Source organism: Oryzias latipes, chromosome 3, assembly GCF_053564925.1.
Source record: "Oryzias latipes strain Hd-rR chromosome 3, Olatipes_Hd-rR_3.1".
Lineage (NCBI taxonomy): Eukaryota > Metazoa > Chordata > Actinopteri > Beloniformes > Adrianichthyidae > Oryzias > Oryzias latipes.
The window spans coordinates 21,328,819-21,350,202 of NC_136239.1; the positions used below are offsets into that span (position 1 = coordinate 21,328,819).

At 36.8% G+C, this 21,384-nt stretch overlaps 1 protein-coding gene across 3 annotated transcripts in view; it reads left to right on the forward strand.

The window, feature by feature from the left end:
* The window catches only part of ankrd11 (ankyrin repeat domain 11), a 103,327-nt gene that overhangs the window by 35,845 nt on the left and 46,098 nt on the right, over positions 1-21,384 (forward strand). For 2 of the 3 annotated variants that reach the window (XM_023953418.2, XM_011490010.4), the window contains exon 2: positions 3,724-3,828. The exons of the other annotated variant lie outside the window; for it this stretch is intronic. The gene's annotated coding sequence lies outside the window, so the exon portion shown is untranslated. The remainder of the gene's footprint in view (positions 1-3,723; positions 3,829-21,384) is intronic. 3 annotated transcript variants of the gene reach the window in all.

Genomic DNA, 21,384 nt, shown 5'->3' on the forward strand with positions numbered 1-21,384 from the left:
TTTGTCCCCAATTTAGACATTTTCACTGAGCTGTCGGCTCAGTTTTATTTACATACATGTTTATGATTTAGTTGCAGAAGTTTTAGCATTAACTTATTTCTTTTTTTCCCACTCCTAAAGCCATGAAAACAATGGGTTAATATACCCTGCATGATCACACTTATAGACTGGAATAAGTCCTATTTGCAGCACCATATGCAATGCAATTTGCCATTAGTTGCTGTTAGCCACTAAATTAAAGACTGGTCATGTGGATAATTGGCAAACTTTGGACGATTAATCATTTAATCTCTACAATAATAACTGTTTTAAAATTAACTTTAGTCCTTTAAGAAGCTGATGCAGCCAGTTTTAAAAGTTTTTTTGACCAGGACTGTGAGGTGCTGTCTTATTTCTTATGGTGACTTCACTTATAGTCTGCCAACAAAATATATGCCAACAAAATATATATATATATCTAATATGCCAACAAAAACAGATAATCCCATATTTGCAATCTGCCTTTCGAATTCGAATATACTTGTCTACATTTTGGGCCATTATTGGATTTGTTTTGGAGAAAGTACATGTGTTATGACCCAAGTTTCAGAGTTACTGTTAGATTTAAATGTATAGGTCTATTCTTTGAAAAATTTCTTCTGAAATGTCAAGAAGTATTGACTTTTTATGAATATGCTGAGTCGTTTTATTATTATCAGACAGCAGTTGTTGACAGATAAAGAAGACCAGATTATTTTGTTTGCAAAGTTACTTGAAATATCTGTTAATTCAAGAAGTCAGATATTGAAATATTTAGTCTGCTTGTGAACAGCCTTTGTGCCCTTGAAGAAATCTTCTTTAAATGTGCAATTCCATCTTGCAAGATTGTGCTATTAGCAGATTGCCTTCTGAACATCAAGCATCTGCAGTATTGCATAACAAAAAAGTCAACCGCACAACAACTGCAAGATAGAACGGTGAAGGTAGCATGGCCAAGTGTCCTGTTTTCAACATCTGGGTTACTTTATCATTAGGGTCTTCTGTCAGTGATAATGAAGGGGACATGACAAATGAGGGAACATGAGTTTGTGTGTGTCTCTAAACATCCAGTCATAGAGTGTTAAAGGGCAGCCGATTCAGTCTATGTTTTTCACTAAAAAAAAAGGAAAATACTTTTTTTGTTTTAAAAAATTATACTTTTTAGTTGTTTGAAAATATGACAGAAATGTGGCTGCACGGTGGAACAGTGGTTAGCACTCTTGCCTCACAGCAAGAAGGCCCCTGGTTCAAGTCCCGGCTGGGGGACTTTAAAACATAACATCAATGGGGAACCTTTCTGTGTGGAGTTGGCATGTTCTCCCTGTTCATGCGTGGGTTCTCTCTGGGATCTCCGGCTTCCTCCCATCTTCCAAAAACATGCTCCATAGGTCAATTAGCAACTCTAAATTGTCTGTGAGTGTGAGAGTGAATGTGTGTGTGTTTGTGACCCTGCGACAGACTGACAACCTGTCCAGGGTGTCCCTTGCCTTCGCCCACAAGTGACCATGTTAGGCTCCGGCAGCCCCGTGACAAAACGAGAGGGAAAAAACGGAAGAAGATGAGTGAATGAATGACAGGTCCAAACCAGTCACAAATATTACAAAGAACTTATTTTTAGTGTTCTTTTGTAGATTTAGCTTGTGTATACCATTACTGTCTATATGAGTTTTCTTCCTCTTTCTTTTTGTCCAACATTTTGTGTGGGAAAACACATTTTTTTGTGATGTAGAAAGCCAGAGAAAAGTAAAGGTAAAGCAGAAATACGATGTGTGAAAAGGACTACACAATGCTGCTTCTTTAGAGTTGGATTTTAGTTTTACAACCGCCACAAAAAAAACTGGTTCTTAGTCAGATCACAGGATTTTTGTTTATGTAACCATCCTGGATTCTTCTTACTTCTCTCACTCAACTTCCTATAGACGACAATATAGCATGACAATGTAAGATTACTTATTGATTTATAAAGAATAAAAAGAAAGACAAACTGTAAATATATCTGTACTTGTCCTTAGAAAAAATGAGCATTAACATTTTTGCTCTACGGGCTCACCTAGCTGTCTACCATCCAAAAGTTTTGTCCCCGGCTACCTCCATTATCCGTAAATGTTTGCCCATTTTTTGCCTGTCGATACCTTGTATGTACCCTTAAGGGCAGTTGTGCCTGAGGCAAAAGGCTTACATAATCAAAAGGGTAACCTGTCATTTAGAGGTCTTTTTTTCTGTTTTTGTTTTAGGATACCAGTTCAGACACTTGATGGTGCATAAACTCTTGAATTACCTGCCTTTCTCTTCCTTTGTTCTCATTTGATGCTCATTGTTTTTATGTCCCTGATTTCTTCTTCATTTGAAGTGTCCCAGCTGTAAAGTATGAGCACAGTCTTTTTTTTCCACACTTCAACTAATGGAATAGGTTTACCAAAAACCTAAAACAAATTTACTTTGCAGCCATGAAAATGACTAAACTATAGTTCATTTAGTGAAAAGTAAGAGTTCTTTCAATCATCTCTTCTTGACCTATGTTATTCTTCTGAAGTATTTTATTTTCAGTTTGTCTACTGACTGACACCAAAGCAAAAGGTTTTATTTTCTGTAATTGGTTCACATAATTTATAACGAGATGGTGGAGAGTCACTGATTCCTTGGCGATAAGATGAACAATGAAATGAACTACAAATACAACACTTTGCTGTTTGTATAAAGACAGGGAAAAGAACACTTCTTAGGGAAGTTTAGGCACTGCAGCAAAATGTTTATTTATTTTATATATTTTACTTTCTGGTATAGAACATTCTGTTGTACATACATTTATTTGTTTCTGAATCAGTTACTGATAAAGGAGAACTGACTGAGCTGAGAATGAGGCTTAATAATCTCAGGAACTAATTTTGCAAAGGCATAAGTAGCCCAACAGTAATTACAACTCTACACATTTTACAATGTCTTAAATCAAATATGTGTTCAGGTCCACCTACTGCTAGACAAAGTAATTTCCTCATACAACAGGTACTTTCCAGTATACGCAGTATATTTTGGTCACTTTTTACTTTATATCTCCCAATTCACTGATTATGTTAAATAATACTCCTTTACTATTGAAGTGCAAAAAGTGTATTAATGATAGATGTAAATAAATGTGTTTGCCATAGCTAATTATTGTAGACTTTTTTTTTTGGTATAGAGGAGCTCGATGTAAATTCTAATCAAGAAATACTTTAGTTTTTTGTTAGGTGCTTTAAAGCACACAGAGTGATGTTTTACAGTCTGTTTGTTTATATAAAGCACCTTTTTTGGGGGTAAATTATTTTTCAATGCCGATCACTGTTTTGCCATACAAAGCAACTATAACAAATAAAGTTGAAGTATTTTATTAAAAAACAAACAAAAGAAACAATTTCTAGAAATCAATGGCATAGTAAAGAAAAGTTTTTAAGACATATGTTTTTGAAATGTCAACTTAATCGGACACATGGCATGTCCAAGTTATTTTCAAGTCTAATCTGGATTGCTTTTTTAAGGTCATAAACATAAAACCCTGAACTTTATGGTTCGTCATTTTATGGACACTTTTTTTTTAAAAGTTGCACAAGATTTAAAAAAAAACATTTACGTTGAATACGAATATTTTTCAAACATGTAACATCCTAATCAGAGTTGATTATGCAAAAATGTTTGTGTTGAAATGTATACTGTTCTAATCTCTTTCAGGATTCACTGGATACTGCAGCAGCAAGCTTTTTTTTTTTTTTTTTTTTTTCCCCCCCCTTCTTGTCGGATTTAACACGCTGACATTCTCCCACAACCATGGAATCGGTATGTAGACCAAAGTCTTCTCGCAAATCTAACATCAAGTTGATACTTGCTCCTTTCAAGCACACTATCATAGAGGCACTTGTTGGAAGCAGTCTGGGTCTTTCTTTTTTTCACTTTGCAAAAATTGCTATGCACTGTTTTGTGTGTTGTTATCACATATAAAAACACCAACTTTAGTTCAGCTTGGGTCCACAAAGCAACAACTATAAAAGCAGTCAGTCGCATGACAGCAGGAGGCCTTTATATCCCCATAATTGTATCTAAGATAATTATGATGATGTTCAATGGTTTCTTTATATATATCTTGATGTATAATAATATACACCACAGATATTTGGCTTTATTCTTTGTTGCTTGACATGCAGGAGACTGCTTGTACCAACAGGAAGACTAAAAGCTCAGGAGTATTGAGGTCTATATCCTGGAACGTTGTATGAAGGGTTTAGTGGATTCTCAACCTATGCTGTCCAGTCCCTTTGTCAGAGGGTTTTGTCCATATATGCATGCATTTCAGCATGTTTTAGTGTGTGTACTTGCTTGTCTGTTTTAGAGTCTATCAAAAGTAGGTCATTACCTCTGTGGTGTTAAAGTAGCATGTGTCCAACAAAAGTCATCCTGCTGTCCTTCGGGTCATCATACTCACAGAACTGTGTCTTCTTGGCTTGTTGTGACTCACAACAAATATGTCATTTTTTAGATTTTTAGTGCAAACTTGATTTATTGGTGGTGTATATGTCAGAGAAATTAGCATGTCTTCTACATGGGGCAACATGAGACATTATTTAATATGTAGTGTACTGTGTCTAGTTATTAGAGAAAAAAAAACACATTTGACATAATGAAATAAATCTGGCATGGTTAAGACATAATTTTTTTGTGTTTGATGGATATATACTTAATTGTGCATCATGGTCAGCTTATCCAGGCTGCTGTCAAAAATCTGTCTAAATATGTGGAGTGTTTTTCTCAATTAAAACATGTACCTATTGAATTTATGTGCTGTTGCAGAGTGGGTAGTGTGTATGTTGGCTTTTAACTGAGATTTGTGCATTGGCCTTTCTTTTCCTAATATGCAAAAATTAGCCTCTAAATCCTATTAATCTTTAACTCCCTTGTTGTGTCTATATGCCTGGAGGGGTGTAGAAGCGAGAGCCGTTGTTGTTTACATCTCTGAGCTGAGTTTGTCTGTTTACCATCAGTGGAAACTGCAGTAATTGCACTCAAAGTTTATTGTCATGCCAGGAGTGAGATGTGTGATTTGTGTTGTTTTTTTTTTGTTCTTTTGGCAGCTGGGCACACTCTTACTTGCACTCAACAACCCTCTGCTACTCCTCTCCTCCCCTCCCTTGCCTCATGTGATGCCAGTCACATGTTTTCCAGACAAGCAGCTCAGTAAATCAGAATCAGACTTTTATTTTTAACTACTTTAAATCCTCCATCTGGTCTTGCTGGTTAGCAGAATTAACCGACCCTAGTGGTGCATTTTTCCCCAGGCAATTTTCTCAAACCGCTTTATCATTTTGTGGCCTTTGATAGTGGCCATTGTAATGGCTATCAGGAAATAAATATAAAATTCATATGTTTTCATAATTGATTTCCAATTATCTAGACTCATATTTTTCTTTTTCTTTTTTTTTTTTTAACTATTTAGAATGTTGCAGGTTTTGTTGGTGATGATAAATAGAGATCTTGGCTAGGTGGGGTCAAATTAACCCGTTAATAGCGATTAATTAATTACAGATAAATTAATGCTTTTTTTAGCACGTTAATCTAACTTTAAATAATAATAATAAATTTTATTTAGAATGCGCTTTACATTTTAGATAAAATCTCAAAGCGCTAATCTACAACTATTGCGGTGTTCTCAAATATAAATAACAAAGTTCCAACTGTTTACCTGCATAAATGTTTGCTTTATTTGAACTCAGCTGAAAACACCTTTTGCTGTCTGTGCACTGCTGTGTACGCCACACGTGCTGCATTGCTGCTGTGATGTTGTCATTGTGCAACTTTGTAGTTCTTTACAAAACTAATGCAAACAAGCCCACAAGCCACAGCTAATATATATTATGTAAGGGATAAAACCCAAAGAGTGTGTTCATTCTTATAAATGAATGGTGTACGTTCAGGGCTAATATATCAACATTTTTATGATATTAATAAGAAGTTTGTAGTTCATATTTTTGGATGGCTCTGATAAGTAAATTTAAATGCTCTGGACCAGATGTTTTGTTCTTGTGTTTTGTGTAGCTTTTTCTTAATTGTCAGAGATTTTAAAAAATCTACCCCCTGGTATTTTTTTCCAACCTTAAAAGTAGAGGTTGGAAGTCTGTTATACCAGGAAAATTTCATAAAGCCAGTTTTTCGTTGTAATAGGATCTTTTACTGCGCCACAATGTCCTGAATTTAAATGAAGCGTGGCCTTTGCGACAATTGTTTGGTTAAAATAATTGCAATTAAAGATAGATAAATTAGATTAATTAATTACAGGTCATGAGTAATTAATCGCACACAAAAACGAACCGCATGACAGCACTAGTTTTGGCATAACTTGCAGTTAAATGTACATTTGGTTCATAAAAGTGGCATTTCCTTTTTTTTTTTTTTCAGGAAAGAAATCCAAACTAAATCCTAGTAAATTAAAGAAGTCAAATCTCACCATTCACTGGGTTGATTATATGTCCCTTTCTGTGAAATAACACTTATTTACATTGTTTATGTATGAGAAGCCAGTTTTTCTCACTGTAGCTAGGCTGCTCTTTAAAGGAGGGGGTCTGTCTTGTGTGCTTCATGTAACCATTAGAACTGCTGATCTCATTCCATTCAACCATTCTCAATGGGTTTCATTTTGTTGCAGATGAAAGGCCAAAAAATGTGTTATTTCCCCTTCGCTGTGAATCCCCTCAGAAAACCATCTTTATCATTGTCTTCCTCCAAAGCAAGGGTTGTTTCTCAGTGGGGATTAGTGTGAGCAGCAGTTATGAACAGGGAAGTGGGCTTTGCCAGTCGTATTACATAACTCGCCCCCGCCGGTGGAGCTCGGCTTGGCCTGGCTGCAGAGACGACCAAAGACGTTTTGTTTTCCTAACCTTGCCTTTTTTCTTCTCCTATACTGCTTCTCCTTCTCTGGGGACTTACTGCTTGCTAATACTGTATAGAATGAGTCTGTTTGCAGGGAACAGGCAAGGCAGTGTGACTTGAAGTGTGGAGGCATATGAATGGCAAAGAACATATATTTTAACCAGAGGAATTTTGACTCCACTATAAGATATTCAGTTTAGGAGAGATTGGACGGGTGAGAATATCCCCCTTTTTTTTTAACTGAAACTCACTCACCATATTTACACATTGTGTAATTGTAAATGGTGGACATGTTTAGTGGTCCATTATGTCAGTTGTGATTAGTTTAACAACTTGGTTCTCCCCAAATGTCTAAATTGATGTCAATGGCATACATCACCACTGCACATACTGTATGTTGCATTCAAATGAGTCTTTGGAGTTCAATGCACATCCCATTGAAAGGCTAGTTGACCTGAGTCCCCTTTTTTTTTTCTTTTTTCTTTTCCTCTTTCTAAAGTGTTTCTGCAAAAGCTCAATCATGTGGGTTCTTGAGTACCGGTAGTCTATCAATAAAAAAAAACTAGATGCCCTACATCAGGAAGTGGGGTCTGTGTTATTATAATTGTTGAGAATATTATATAATCTATGCCATATTTGCATTTAAAAAAAGGCATGACCGAAAAACGGTGTTTACTGTGCAAGTGAATTCGACTGTGCAAAATTGTTTATAATGCAAGCTTGATTAGTTTGGTGGTATTCTTCCATTTGTACTACAAGCATAGTAATGGTTGACTTTTGTTGCAATTCAAAACACTGTTTTGTTTACTTTAAGTTCGCACAATAAAGTGTGGTGAATTTAGAAAAATTACAAAATACTATCCCCTGCTTTTGACTGGTTACTAGCTTCAGTGCTGGCTGTGTTTAGCCCAAAGTCAAATAGTATTTTATTTAAATGGAGCCTATTGCAGTTGAGAATTTTGGGGCCAAGCTTTCCAGCAGAAATGTGTTCCTTTAATAAGTAAATACTTCTGCTTTAGAGTAAAAGATGGAGTAAAAAGGATGAATTCTGTTAGAGTAGGTTGCTTGTGGTTATTTTAAGCCTATGTTGGACTTCAAATGTGTTGTACCTAATGTGTTCTTTTTTTCTTTGAATTGAAATCTGTTGTTAGTTTGAAATGTTCTTAATGTTTACACACATCTGTTTGTTATGGTGTGCAGTGGGTTTTGTTTTGCATCCAGCATGGTGTCATCTGGGGATTTTGCTCGTCTTAGGCCATTGGATTGAAAAGGTTTAAAGACACAGTGGGAGTTCTAAAAGGTGTTTTACTGAATTGGCGCACTCCCCAAAATAAGTTTGTAGCTCAGCATTATGGGCTTACAGCCACAGACTAGGTGGTTCCAAATATCATAGTTTCTACAAGTTTGGGTTTCTTAAATATCTTAGCAGCTGATAATACTTGTATGCCGTTCAGAGTAGCACAGCTACACAAAACTAAACGAAACCATTTTTGGTTTGTTTTTTACAACAGAGAAATATAATTTGGCTAAAGCTGACAATCCCTGGCTGTCTATACTTGTTTATTATTGCATTTCTTTTGCATCTGTTTTGTCACTTGTTTCATTTATTTGAAATAATTTCTGTAAAAACGTTTGATATGGGTACATTTAGTTTTCTTTTAGAAATGGTTGCGTTTCAAAATGCAATAAAGTGATCAAGAAATGTTACCTCTATTAATATACACCCATAATTTAGCTTTCTTTCTTTGTGGCAAATTTTTTAAATGGCTAGAAATGCCAGAATGTGACGAATGAGACGTTTCTATCTTTTGCACACAACCCTCTAGTTGAGCCCATTTTTACCAGCTTACCGATAGGTTTAAGTGTACCGGTAAGTGTAAGCTGAGCTGGAAATGAGCCACATTACAGTGTAGACGCACTGTATCTGCTAAAAACTTCAGTAGAAAATCCTATCTAAACATGACCTGTTGTTTTTGAAATACAGCTCATAAACATATGAATCACGTGATTCAGCCATTTGTTTTGAAATTTATAAATCGTTGGCACTGAAAATATATTGAAAATGATGGCCTTTCTGCAGTTCTATGAGTGAAAGATTTTTGTTGTCTTTCACCAAGATAGTCTGGCTTTTTTTCCTTGAGAAGGGCAGGATTACTTTTTAGAAACGACTTTTCCCAGCCACTGAAGTACATGTTAATGCATGCTCATACAAACTGTATCTTTACCTGATGTTTAGACTGATTTAGGCTTGTTTCTTTTTGAAATGTTGGTGGTCCTTAAATTACAGTGTAATCTTCATTCTACTTACATTTTCAGCTCATCATTTAGTGTTGTTTTGGTTAAAAGCAGCCTTAAATATGTTTCTTGTTATAAATGCCTAGTTTTTGTCATTTTGAAATTGCACAACCAATCTTTTTTCAAGAATCTTGTTCATTTTTAGTTTGTTGCAAATGTTGCTGAGATATTCTTTACTCTTACTTTTGTTGTCTGCCATTAACCCTTTAACACCAGAGAAATAACTGGCGACATCTCAACAACATGCTCTTTGACATATCGTGACTCCTCGATTGTTTACGTGTGAATCAGATTATTCTAACGCAGAGAAAAGAGATTTTACAAACTGGTTTTCCACCAATATTCAACAGCTCCAAAGTGTTGCATATCGAGGCTGCTTTTCTCCACTTTAGAATCTGCTAGACTTACGCTAATTACACAGTTGAAGAGTTATGGTATTGGAAAGAATGTAAAAACTGGAGCTGAAGCTTTGGTGTAAAAGGGTTAATATGATCTGTCTGAGTGTCTGTACTGAAGTTGTGAATGTGGTATAAGAGTGAATTATTATTCTTCAACAGTATGAACGTTTTAAAAAAAAGATCATATTTTATATGTGCTTAAATACTTAATATATTTAATAACTTAAATACTATTCAATTATTTTTAATAAAGGCAATAGAGGACTTTGTGTCTTTGGCTTTCATTTGTAAACTGTCCTGGCTTGATCTCTGCGCTTATAAATGGGCTTGGGTGTTCTTTCATTGTATCAGCTGTGAGCCAAGTTCCCATCAAAGAGAAGTTGTTACACCAAAGTCTGTGTTTAGATTTAATGGCTAATTTTAGAGTTGTTAGGCCCTTGTCCAAGGTGGTAGAGGATAAGATAACACTGAAGTTGTCCTCTCTCAGTTTGAGTTTGTGTACCCACACTATTACCCTCATAAAGCCATAAGAATGACTTGCATTTTTTTCCCAATTGCCACAGACCACTGTTTACTTTAAAGATCTACAACCAAGCTGTCACTCCACCTGAACAATTCTACTCTCAATATTACTTAACTAAAGGGAAATGTGAATAGTGTTTACCTTCTGTTGGATACAATGCTTCTAAATTGTATAGTGATAAAATGAGGGAACATTGGGTTTCATAGTTTACTATAATACACTTGGATACCAAAAATGGACCTATATCGACATTCAAAATAAAATTTCACAACCAACTTTAAATGATAAAGACAAAAAATTGGCAACATGTCCTACTTTAAGCCATAGGCTTCAGTATCGAACGCCAACTAAATATCTTACTTAAATGTCGGAATTTTTTGTAATATTTTTGTTACATTTAGATAATTGTCTTGATATCTACATATAGATCTACTTCTGTTTTTTTCTGAACTATCTCCAATCATGTCTAATTTTTAAAAAGATATTTACCACATAAACTGTTTTTGTACTGTATCAGAATATTATCTTTATTTCTCCTTTTTTTTTAAAAAAAAAAGTGGAATAACAGCAAAATTGCTTTTCAATCAATAAATATTTGAGAGAAATGGAAACGTGTTTTAGAAATACAGTTTCTGTAAATCTGGGCTAGAATAACTTGTTTGCACTATTTATTTATTTGTTGTCAGTGATCTGAACTTGAGTAATGTGTAACAGACATGCGCAAACACACATACTCCTAGAAAACTCTTAAAATACCCAGTAAACTATATAGAGCCAGCACAATACATGTGGCAGAGCTGTGGATGTCTTGCCCCAGTCCCCTATCCCTCTCAGCCACAAAGCAGTGACCTTGGTTTCGAGTAGCTGTACTCTGTTGGAAAGCCAACACCTCTCAGGGGATGGGCTGACCTTGTTGTCTGACACACTGTAAGTCTACATGGCCCTCTCTGCTTCTCCATCTCTTTAACTCTCTCTTATTCACTCTCATGCCCTTTAACATTAGTAGGCTAAGCAAGCCTATCTGCTTTATTCTCAACACAGTACACTGCTCAATGGAAATGAAATCTCTTTGTTCTGTGGTTAAAGCACAAAAGTAGAGAAAACTATGGATATTCAGCAAGTTTGGACCTCTCCCTAGCCAGGTGTTCCTTCATCTGACAGCCTGCCCTACCAGCGATAGTGCAGTCTTTTTATAGAGGTTTTATGCAGTGGTGCAGATTGGTGTCCCCTTCCTCTATGTTCTCACCTTTGATTTGGTTCAAATGAGTCCAGACATGTTGCCTATTTCAATCTCAGCCTGCAATCAAAACATTTTTTCTTTCTGGGTTTGTCAAGCTTTTCTTTTGTAAAAGCATTTTAACCAACTTTTACATCTTACAGATCATAGTATGTTTTTTAAAAGGTCTTTTCCATTTGTATTTCAAAATGGTTATGATAGTATAACCCAATCAGAATTTTTTTAATGCTTTAACACCCCCCAAAGGCACCTCAGTGTAGGGTTATTGTTATATTTTGTTTAATTTGTAATGCATCATCAGGAATTTTACCCTTCAAGTATTCAAATGATCAGAAAGTTGTCCAGTTGTTTTTACCTTTATAGGTTTTAAGACCTTTTGAATAATGCATTTTGTTCTAAAAATATATATTTTGAATTGCTTGATTAAAAATTTTAAATGTTTACATATGACATTGAGTCGCGCTGTTTGTAGAGTCAGCCATCAAGTTATACCTGTAGCTACACCTAGAACGGATCAGCCCAAGTTTCCCACATTTATAGACGGCGGCCGTGGTGCAGCGGTAAGGCGGTCGACTCATGATCGTAAGATTGCAGGTTCGATTCCCGCCTTGCATGCCCATGTGCCGAAGTGTCCTTGGGCAAGACACTGAACCCCACCTTGCCTCTGGTGGGAGGTTGGCGCCAGTGTTTGGCAGCGGAGCCGCCATCAGTGTGTGAATGTGTGTGTGAATGTGTGTGTGCATGGGTGAATGGGACTGTGACTGTAAAGCGCTTTGGGCCTTCGTAAGAAGGTAGAAAGCGCTATATAAGTATACGCCATTTACCATTTACCATTTACATACTTGTGGAGGGTGGCCTGAAATTGTCTAAAACTCTATATACAGTGGGACAAAAAGTATTTAGTCAGCCACCAATTGGGCAAGTTCTCCCACTTAAAAAAGATGAGAGAGGCCTGTAATTTTCATCATAGGTTTACCTCAAATCTGAGAGACAAAATGAGGAAGAAAATTCAGAAAATCATATTTTCTGATTTTAAAGAATTTATTTGTAAAGGAAAGAATGGATGTATCTGCCATTTTTTCTTCTTACACTAGTTAGTGTGTATACAGTATCTGTAACTGTGTGTATCCTGCCCCAACCAGACACAATGTTGTCTTTGTACACAAGGTCTTAAATTTGATTTAAATTTGTATTGAATGGGTCTTAAAAAGTCTTAACTTAAATGTCAGTAAATCTGCAGGCGCCCTGGTTTGTTTACCGACTTGTTTAACTAGTTAGTCATAGCTTTTTTATACTTGTTTTTTTAGTGGCTAGAGTCTACAGGCCACAAGAATCTAGTTGCTGTGTACGCCATTACCAGTCAGTTTTAGTTGCTGCCAGTCGTTTTGAATAATAATTATGTTACACGTATGAGACGTGCTAATTGTTTTTCTTGCTTTGTCTGGATAAAGCCACGAGGAACAAGTTGATCTGTTTGGGTGACACACTCAATGTATTCTAAATTAATCTAATCTGTGTGTTAACTATTTCACGACTGAAAGTGCTTCTGCTGGATTAAATGAACACATCAAGCACATGTTCCAAGAGCATTGTTTTTGCTGATGAGAAACATTCCATTATTAGTTCATGGAAAAAATGCTGTAATGCATGCTTAGTTTTTAATATGTTTTGCAATCTTTTTGGATGTTAATGGTTAATTGTGTATATTTATAATACTGCTTTCCTACCTTTTCCAGGCTCTAAAGCACTTTATAGTCACAGTCTTGTGCACACATACACCAATTGCAACATATCTACCATCCAAAGCAATATTGCTTTTGTATGCTAGCTTAGATGTTTGTTTCAAAGGGATTTTTTGTTTGATGGAACACCTGCAAAAACCTTTTTACATTCCTTAATGTTTGACAAATTACTCAAATTAACATGTTTTTTATGTACCGTAGCAATGCTGCAGAATTGTTCACTTATTTTAGCTAGCTTTTCGATGTAACAGGGACTCAAATTTTATTTTCAAACTGTTCACTGAGCTGTGTTATTGTGCTTTCCTCTGTCTTTACACGCTCAGCTAGTTTGCTGTCTCCCTTTTACTTGTTCCCCCTGAAGTGATCTCCTACACCCAAATAAGCTGTTGCTAACCAGAGGCATTAGCTCTGCAGGAAACAAATGTTGATTACCTTGTTTATAAAAGCTTCCCTAAGTAACTTAAGCATTTGTTGTAGATGTGGTGATTGTATTTAAAAATATTAAGGAAGCCACCTTGGAACACACCAAAAATATTCATTGGCTTGGCTGGATGACTTGGCTGGATGACTTAATTGGCTGTGTGTAGGACTAGCGTGGGAAACCAGGGTTCGATTCCCAGGCGGCGCAGTTAACTTCACCCAGTGTGGGTCTTTGGGTAAGACCCTTTGCACTGCTTCCTAACTTTATAGCCACAAGGAGTCCCAAGTCTAGGTCCCGCTGTGCCGGCCCCCAGCCCAGATGAAATACAGGGTTGTGTCAGGAAAGGCATCCGGCATAAAAGTCTCTGCCAAACCACCTGTGTGAATCAGTGAAAGCTGATTCGCTGTGGCGACCCCCGACGGGATATGCTGAAAAGGTCATAAGTGACCTATATCTTAAGCTACTGAACATGACTTCTGTAAAATTATCATGGCTACAGTTTCATTAACGCCCCTCTGGAGTTGTATAACTAGTCTCTGTCAGTTCTTTGTTGTCGTCTAAAGTCTCTATTGTGTTCTGTCTGTGTTATAACTTTTTTTTTTTTTACATTTTAACCTCAAGTCAATAATATAATGTTGTTACCTTCCCCCCTTGTAGATTAAAGTTCTAAGACAGCGCCGTTGATAGATGCTAATGCTATGATGATATGCTAACGAGCTGTCTGTCTGTATGCATGCATATCCATATGTACCGGTTTAAAGTCGGACAGTATTTTCACGGACCGGCCTTTTAAGACATAGGACATTTAAAAAACGTTTTTACATATTTTTAAAGAACTGTGACCAGTCAGATGTGCTGAATAATCCCGCCCCCATCCCTCGTGAGAGCGCTGTAGCTTTAATGTTAATGATTAATAATAACAACAATCCAATAATCCAAACATTATACTATTTTCAAGCTGTTTTTTGTTTTGATATAATATAAAATGTTATCACCTGTAGGCAGAATTGAAATCTGACCTTTTTTTTCTCAGCATGTTTGAATTTAAGATTACGTTAAGATGATAAGTACGTGCTCATAGCATTTTTACATTAGTTTGATCAATTTCATTTTCTTAAAAAAAATTCAGAAGGTAGATTATATTTCTGTGTAAAATGTTATAATTTGGCCAGTAAAAAATATTGTCAGTGACTCAAAAATGTAATTTCAGCCCCTGTGTGGAGGTATTACGGTCTGACAAAAATCCGAGTAATGTGCCCTGCAAACTGTACAGAATTCAATGTCCTTCTAAAACTAGACATACCACCAACCTATCTTACCACCTGAAGCAGAGCCACCAAGCATGCTCCAGCTCAGACTGAAAGAAACTATGATTCTCCAGCAAAAACAACAAAGGTTAGACCTGCACAGCAGCAACAGTCTAAACTATGAGAAGTTCTGAACATTTGCTTTTGCTCCCAGTTTATTCACAGGATGTTCACAAAATTGTTTGTCACTTTTATTTTTATTCTGTAAAACTTGAAAAAATTAGAATTTATTTGTAGTATTAATGTTTTGTTTGTAAATGTAAACTGATCAAGCAGTTTAGCATTCTGTTTAATTCTGATCTCTTTTGAAACTTGAAAGCTTTTGCTATAATCATGTTACTTCAGTGCATTTGTTATGTTTAAAGTATGATAGAAAATAAATATTTCAATCTAAACAACCTGAAACAATTATTACACAATTCTCTTATGAGCAGAGTGTTCAAATTTGACAATTATAGTTATTTGGATTATATTATAATATATATTGTTATTGCCTGATATGAAAAAATATATATATATTGATATAAAAAAACTGTATCACCCAGCTCTAGAAATTAGTACTACATATTTAAATATTATTGAAATATTCAGGTATAATAATTTAAATAACGATACACTTGAATATATATCTGTAAAAGCCTGACTTGCAGAGAAACATTCAACAGTTGACATATGTGCATACATTTCTGAAAATTAGCTAGCTGCCTTTTTTTTAATAGAACTGCACATTCTCTGGATGTCTTTAGATTGGGTTTTAAACAGCTGACATTGGACATGGTGATTTTTCTTATGAAGAGAAGTTTTCAAAATGCCTTTGAAATGTCAATATTGTGGGCCGTAGAATAACAGGGTTTGGTCAAATTGTGAAAACTAATCAAAACCAGAAAGCTGTGGAAATTTTTCAAAGGTTGGTCAAATTTGTGTTAATTCTTGCAATTGCAAATTAATTAGTAGATAGATCATTGTTGCATGTTCTACGTTTATTTAGAATTATCTGGAAGTAACGAGATCTCTGAATACCTGCACAATGTGAAAGAAGATGGAAAGCTGTAATAACGTTACAATACCAAGTTATTACAGTCATTTTATTTTAGTACACTTGGACTGTGATTTTTTTTTTTCTTACTGGGTAACAAAATAGACTCCAAATGTTTTGTGTAATTGTTGTCATAGTCAGAATAAAGCGAGGCAGTTTTGTTTTATGGTGTCTTTTGGTTTTTGAAAACACCTTTTACCCGACCTGTATTCCTCTACATGCCTTCAGAGGGTAGTTTGTAGGTTAATGGAGAAATTGTGGTGCACATGTTGGAATTCAAATGTAGTTTAATACTAATGTTTAATCCCATTTCTAGTATTAGTTTAGGACTGTTTTGCATTTAGTGTAAAACTTTGGAAATGCAAGATCCTCACAGAACAGTAGATCACACTTGTTTGTGCTTTTAAGTGGTAGGATGGTTAGATTGAAACGCTGTATAATGTTTTCAAACTGAGATTAGACAAATCTGGTTGTCAACAGTTCTGCAGAAACGAGTAACACAAACACACAGGCATTTATTCACATTCATGTAGTTTATCCCAGCAAGCCTGCCACTATCAGTGCTGGTGGGATAATCCCCTGCCGCACGTGTGCCCACCTGTTAGTAAAGCTAGTTCCTGCCTCTATCACTACAGCAGTAGTGATAGAACTACTGCTGGAGCAGGAATCCATCTGATTCAATTTATTTATTTTTAAAGCGTTGGTGGGATAATCTAGTGATCAAAGTATATATACATGCATAGCTTGAAATGCAGATTTAGGCCTTTTTGTTTAAATATTCAAATGATGTCTTTGGTGGTTTTGCTAGATACCTATATCTAGTAGCTGGTTTCATCTTACACAATATCTTTCTTTGGACAGCATTAGAAGCTCCAGAGCAGAGCCAGACTTTTTAACAGCTTGTTTAGCTTCTTTAAGTCTCTTGCTCTGATGCTGCCACTCCAACAGGTGACAGCAGATGCAATCACACATTCCACAACAGACTTGTAAAGGATATGCGACGTCTTGCTGCAAATGTTGAAGGACTTAAGCTTCCCTTCTTTACGTATCTGCTTTGCTCGTTATTAAAAACAGCTTCTCCGTTATCTTTAGTCTATTGTCCAGATTAACACCAAGGTATTTGTACTCCTCCACTTCTTCCCCCATGATGAATATGTGATTTGACACATTTGTGCACCTCAAAAACACCACAATCCTCTCCTTTTGTCTTGTTCACATTTAGTATCATATTATCCTCTCTGGAATACGCCGCAAAGTGGTTCACCAGTTCTCTCTACTTAATCTCTTGACCATCTCTGTTGCACGCAAAAAATGTGAAGTCATCTGAGTATTTTTGTAGATGGCAGCGCTCATCAAAAGAAGAGTGAGAATACTTGTGGTATTCCTGATCCCCTACTCAGAAACACAACCCATTAGTCTCACAACCTACCCGTAGTCTCATGTAAGTCCTTAGTCCTTAAAGTAATTGTGTCATTTGTGTCTTTGTTGAGTTTGCATGTATATTTGGTAATCAGTCATCTGTGTTTTGCACTTTGGTCTGCTGGCATTTTGCAATAAGTTGTACATCAGCACGGACAAACTACTCCGTAACATGCGCACTACCTCATAAACAACTGCTAATTAATCACCTACCTAAAAGTTGGTTCTTAGACCCCTCAGTAACCTAACCTCAAAACAGAAACTAGCAGAGAAGAACTTTCTCTGGTGTTTTGAAAACTACTTTTGGTGACTTTGACATGACATAAGACTCTACCACTGTTCTTCTGGAGGAGCAGTCGTCGGCACTGCTAGCATTTAGCTGCAGTTCTTCTTTCCAATGTCCCCTGCGCACTCATAGACTGTTAGGTTTAACACCAATAACTCTGTAACTGTCTTCAAGCAGTAGAACATCTCTGCTGCAGTCACAGTAGGAGACCTTTACCCCTCTGTCTCCAGTCTTTGCTCCAGATTGAAACGAACATGAACGATGTGCACAATGCTGGCTTTTAGAGGGATTATAATGATGAGCTGCACAGTTTTATTTAAAGTGACCTGATAACCAATATACAACAGAGAACCCAAATATGTGTTATTTAAAGACCCACTACAATGAAAGTTGTGCTTTTGCCGTTTTTCACATGTTCTTGTAACATTTTTCTGAATTGTGAGGGCATTGTGCAGAAAATTAATCTTAAAGTTGCATTTCTGATTATTTCTTTATTCTAATCTGCTTGAATCAGGAGCAGACAAGAAATGCAGTTGGAAAAAGCGTATGTAACGTACAAGTTACTACGGCAAGCCACAAGCTCCCTGCTCCGCTCCATTCTGCTGCATCCATTTGCAGACAATAGATCCATGAACGTCTTTGTTTTTCTCGCCTGAGCTGGCATCTGGCTCAAAACTCTACGGCTGGATGGCTCCAATATTGTTCACCATTTTTGTTGGTGCCCTAGACAACAACACAGTTTTTGTTTTCTTTTTTATTTTGGCTAAAAACGCATAATAGTAAAGAACGACCAGTGGCAACCCTTTTACAATAAATCAAAAGATAACTGGAGTGGGATTTAAAAGTTCATAGAATGACAACGGCCTGCAAAACTAACTGTAAAACATTGATTTACATATGAGTTTTTTTATGTTTGGTGAAAACTGTGATGAATGATGTATAAGAGCAACAACAGTATAGATGCAAAGCACTGAATTGATTTTTTTTGTTGGAAAAGGGAAATGAGTTTGTGTTTATTGGAGTAAATAAGCAAAGATGGCTCATTCTCTTTTTGTTTCTTACTTTCAGAAAAGCAGCAGACTCCTCTCATTGGTCTCCTGCACTTCCCTTCTGCAGCTTTCACACTCTGCAGAAACATGAGCCTGAATAAATTGTCACACACTAACAGATTATCTTCCCAGGATGTTATTTTGTGCAGGGAGGATGTTTGAAATGCCAGTCAGACACGGCGTCCCATCCCCCATCCTCTCTCCCACACACAGTCTTTTACAATGCTCCGTTAAGGAGAGTGCTATCTAGTACTGCAGGGCTCTACGGGGCTTTTTATGTCTGTCTCTTTTCATGTGTGTGAACTTACTGGCACAAATTGGGACAGTGTGGCATAACCAGCCTACACGTGAGCTGTTCTCGCAGGGAGTTTATGGAGGGACTGGTTTACGGCACAGCTATTTACACCATCCTGCTTATTCCTCTGAACCATTCCCTCTGTCCTTCACAATGAGCTACTTCCTCTTTTTTTCTTTGTATTCATTTTACTTCCTTTCTTGTCTCTGGCTCTTTTTATTATTCCTTTATTTCCTTTTTTAAAAGCATCCAGCCTCCTTGCTTCCTAAACTAACAGAGAGAGATGAGCCATTCTATGTATAGAGGAGGAAGATTGAGCTCAGCCAAAGCATTGACAGAGTGGTGAGGCACAGCAGGGGTGTGAGAAGCTAAATATAGAGCTGCTCTTTGGAGCTGTGGTGATGTCACAGGCTGTGGAAGCGAGGAGAAGCAAACAGGGGGGAGAACTGCTGGGCTTGGAGGCTGCAGTCACTTGTGCAGATTGATGGCCATGGCTTGTTGTTCCCACAGTTCACTTAATACCAAATGCGGAGTACTACTTTTTGTATTTATTCAAGAAACCAATAAAAGTATGTTGAAACAAATACTAAAAACATTTTTTGAAATATTTTTCTTCCTCTCATTTTATTAATTTATCTGAAGCCTAATGCACATTTGCAGCTGTTGACACCAAGAACTTTGAAAAAATGTTAGGCATATTATCAGCACTGTCATTTTCCTTGATGGCAAATTCAAGGAATATATTGTACGGTTTTATTGATGATCATTTTGAGTTTAAACTGAAAATAGGCATCTTATATGTTCTATTTCTTGTTTGATTCTTTGCTTATATTTTTGTAATAACAAATTATACATTTCAAGACAGAAAAGTGTGTTTTTGTTTGATTTATGCACTCTCGGTAAGGAGCGTAGCATAACATGATAGAATACGCCACAGCTACTTTATAACTGTTTTGCAGAGATAATTATAACTGGACTTAGATTTACTGTAGATTTGTGTGTAATGGTAGGGCAAGGTATAGAGCAAGATTTTTTTAGTAAGCAACTCACCCCATCCCATATTTGGTTTTGTTTTGAATAAATCTGTGTTCACTTTGAGAAGTCAAACCCAGTAATGCTTTTATTGCTATGCGGCAGCTGCACCACAAAGCTCAAGCCTATTTTTATTGATTACTAAGCTTGATGGATTCTTAAGTACAGGAGATTGGCTGGCTTGGCTGGAAATGCTTTCCATCATCTTCATTGACTTTACCTGCTAATATACAAAGGTTGACTTTCAATGATGTTAACCCTACTGCATGCATGTAATGTAGACATGCACACTATCAAAGTGAACTTTTATCAACCCGTCTGTGCACTTGTTCTATTAAGCCTCGTTATTCAAAATTTCCTTCTGGTAGCTAAACAATGCTGAACCGTATTGGCATCGGAATCATATAGTATGTGGTTGACAAAGTGAGAATTAAAAGCGTGTTACATTTCTCTTTATGACTTTTATTTAGTCTAAAAAAAGTGATACCCGAAATGTTTTTTTTTTGCTCCAATAATCACTTCATTATTATTCAATCAGCAATGTTGTGTTGAAAACAGCATTTGTTCTTACACTGTCCCAACTGCTTGAGCTTCAGAAGACAGTTTAAAATAAGGAAACATTTGTGTAAATTTAGACAGGAGCTGGATTTAGGTGGACACAAAAAGTCAGAATAAATGCCTGATCAGAATAAAAATGCATCATGTAAACACGACAATGGGATTGCTGCCCGCAAACCGTGCAAACAATCATGTGAATTTGTGTTACCCGATCAAGCCAATTCGGATCAAAAATTCCTTCCGATCAAGATAGGTGGGATATGCCGATTGTTGATCCGATCGTGGTGCATGTAAACAATTTATTCTGATTGTGGGTCATTACTGCACAGGCTTTTCCATCATGCATAGACAACGTGCACTCCAGAAGAGCCATTTGAGCGCAAACAGGACCGGCCGGCTACTCCGCGCGTGCAAACCATGTCTCCAAGTTGAACAGCAGGCTTTGCAGCTAGGGGAGTAGGGGAGAGTGCTTTGTTACAGTCTGCACTCTGGAGGAGACTTCGGACCACAGTCCGGCCAGCTGCTCTGCATGAACAAGCTGCCGGACTGATAACCGTGTCTCCCAGGAGGCTACGTTCACACAGGCTACGTTCACACTGCAGGCTGAAACGACCCAATTCCGATTTCTTTCTTTTTTGCCCCTATGTGACCTGTATGTGATCTTTTCATGACAGTCTGAACGACAGGCCACATGAGTCCGACCCGTACGGCATTGATACGCTACAAAAGTCATAATTCTGTGTTGAAGTAGGCGGGAACGAGAACATAAACAATAACCATGGCAGATGATGCTGCTGAGACCAGTCAGTGGAAGGGAAGCGAAGTCCCCGATTGGATTAATAATTGGGGTGACAGCTCTATTCAGGCCAAACTCGAG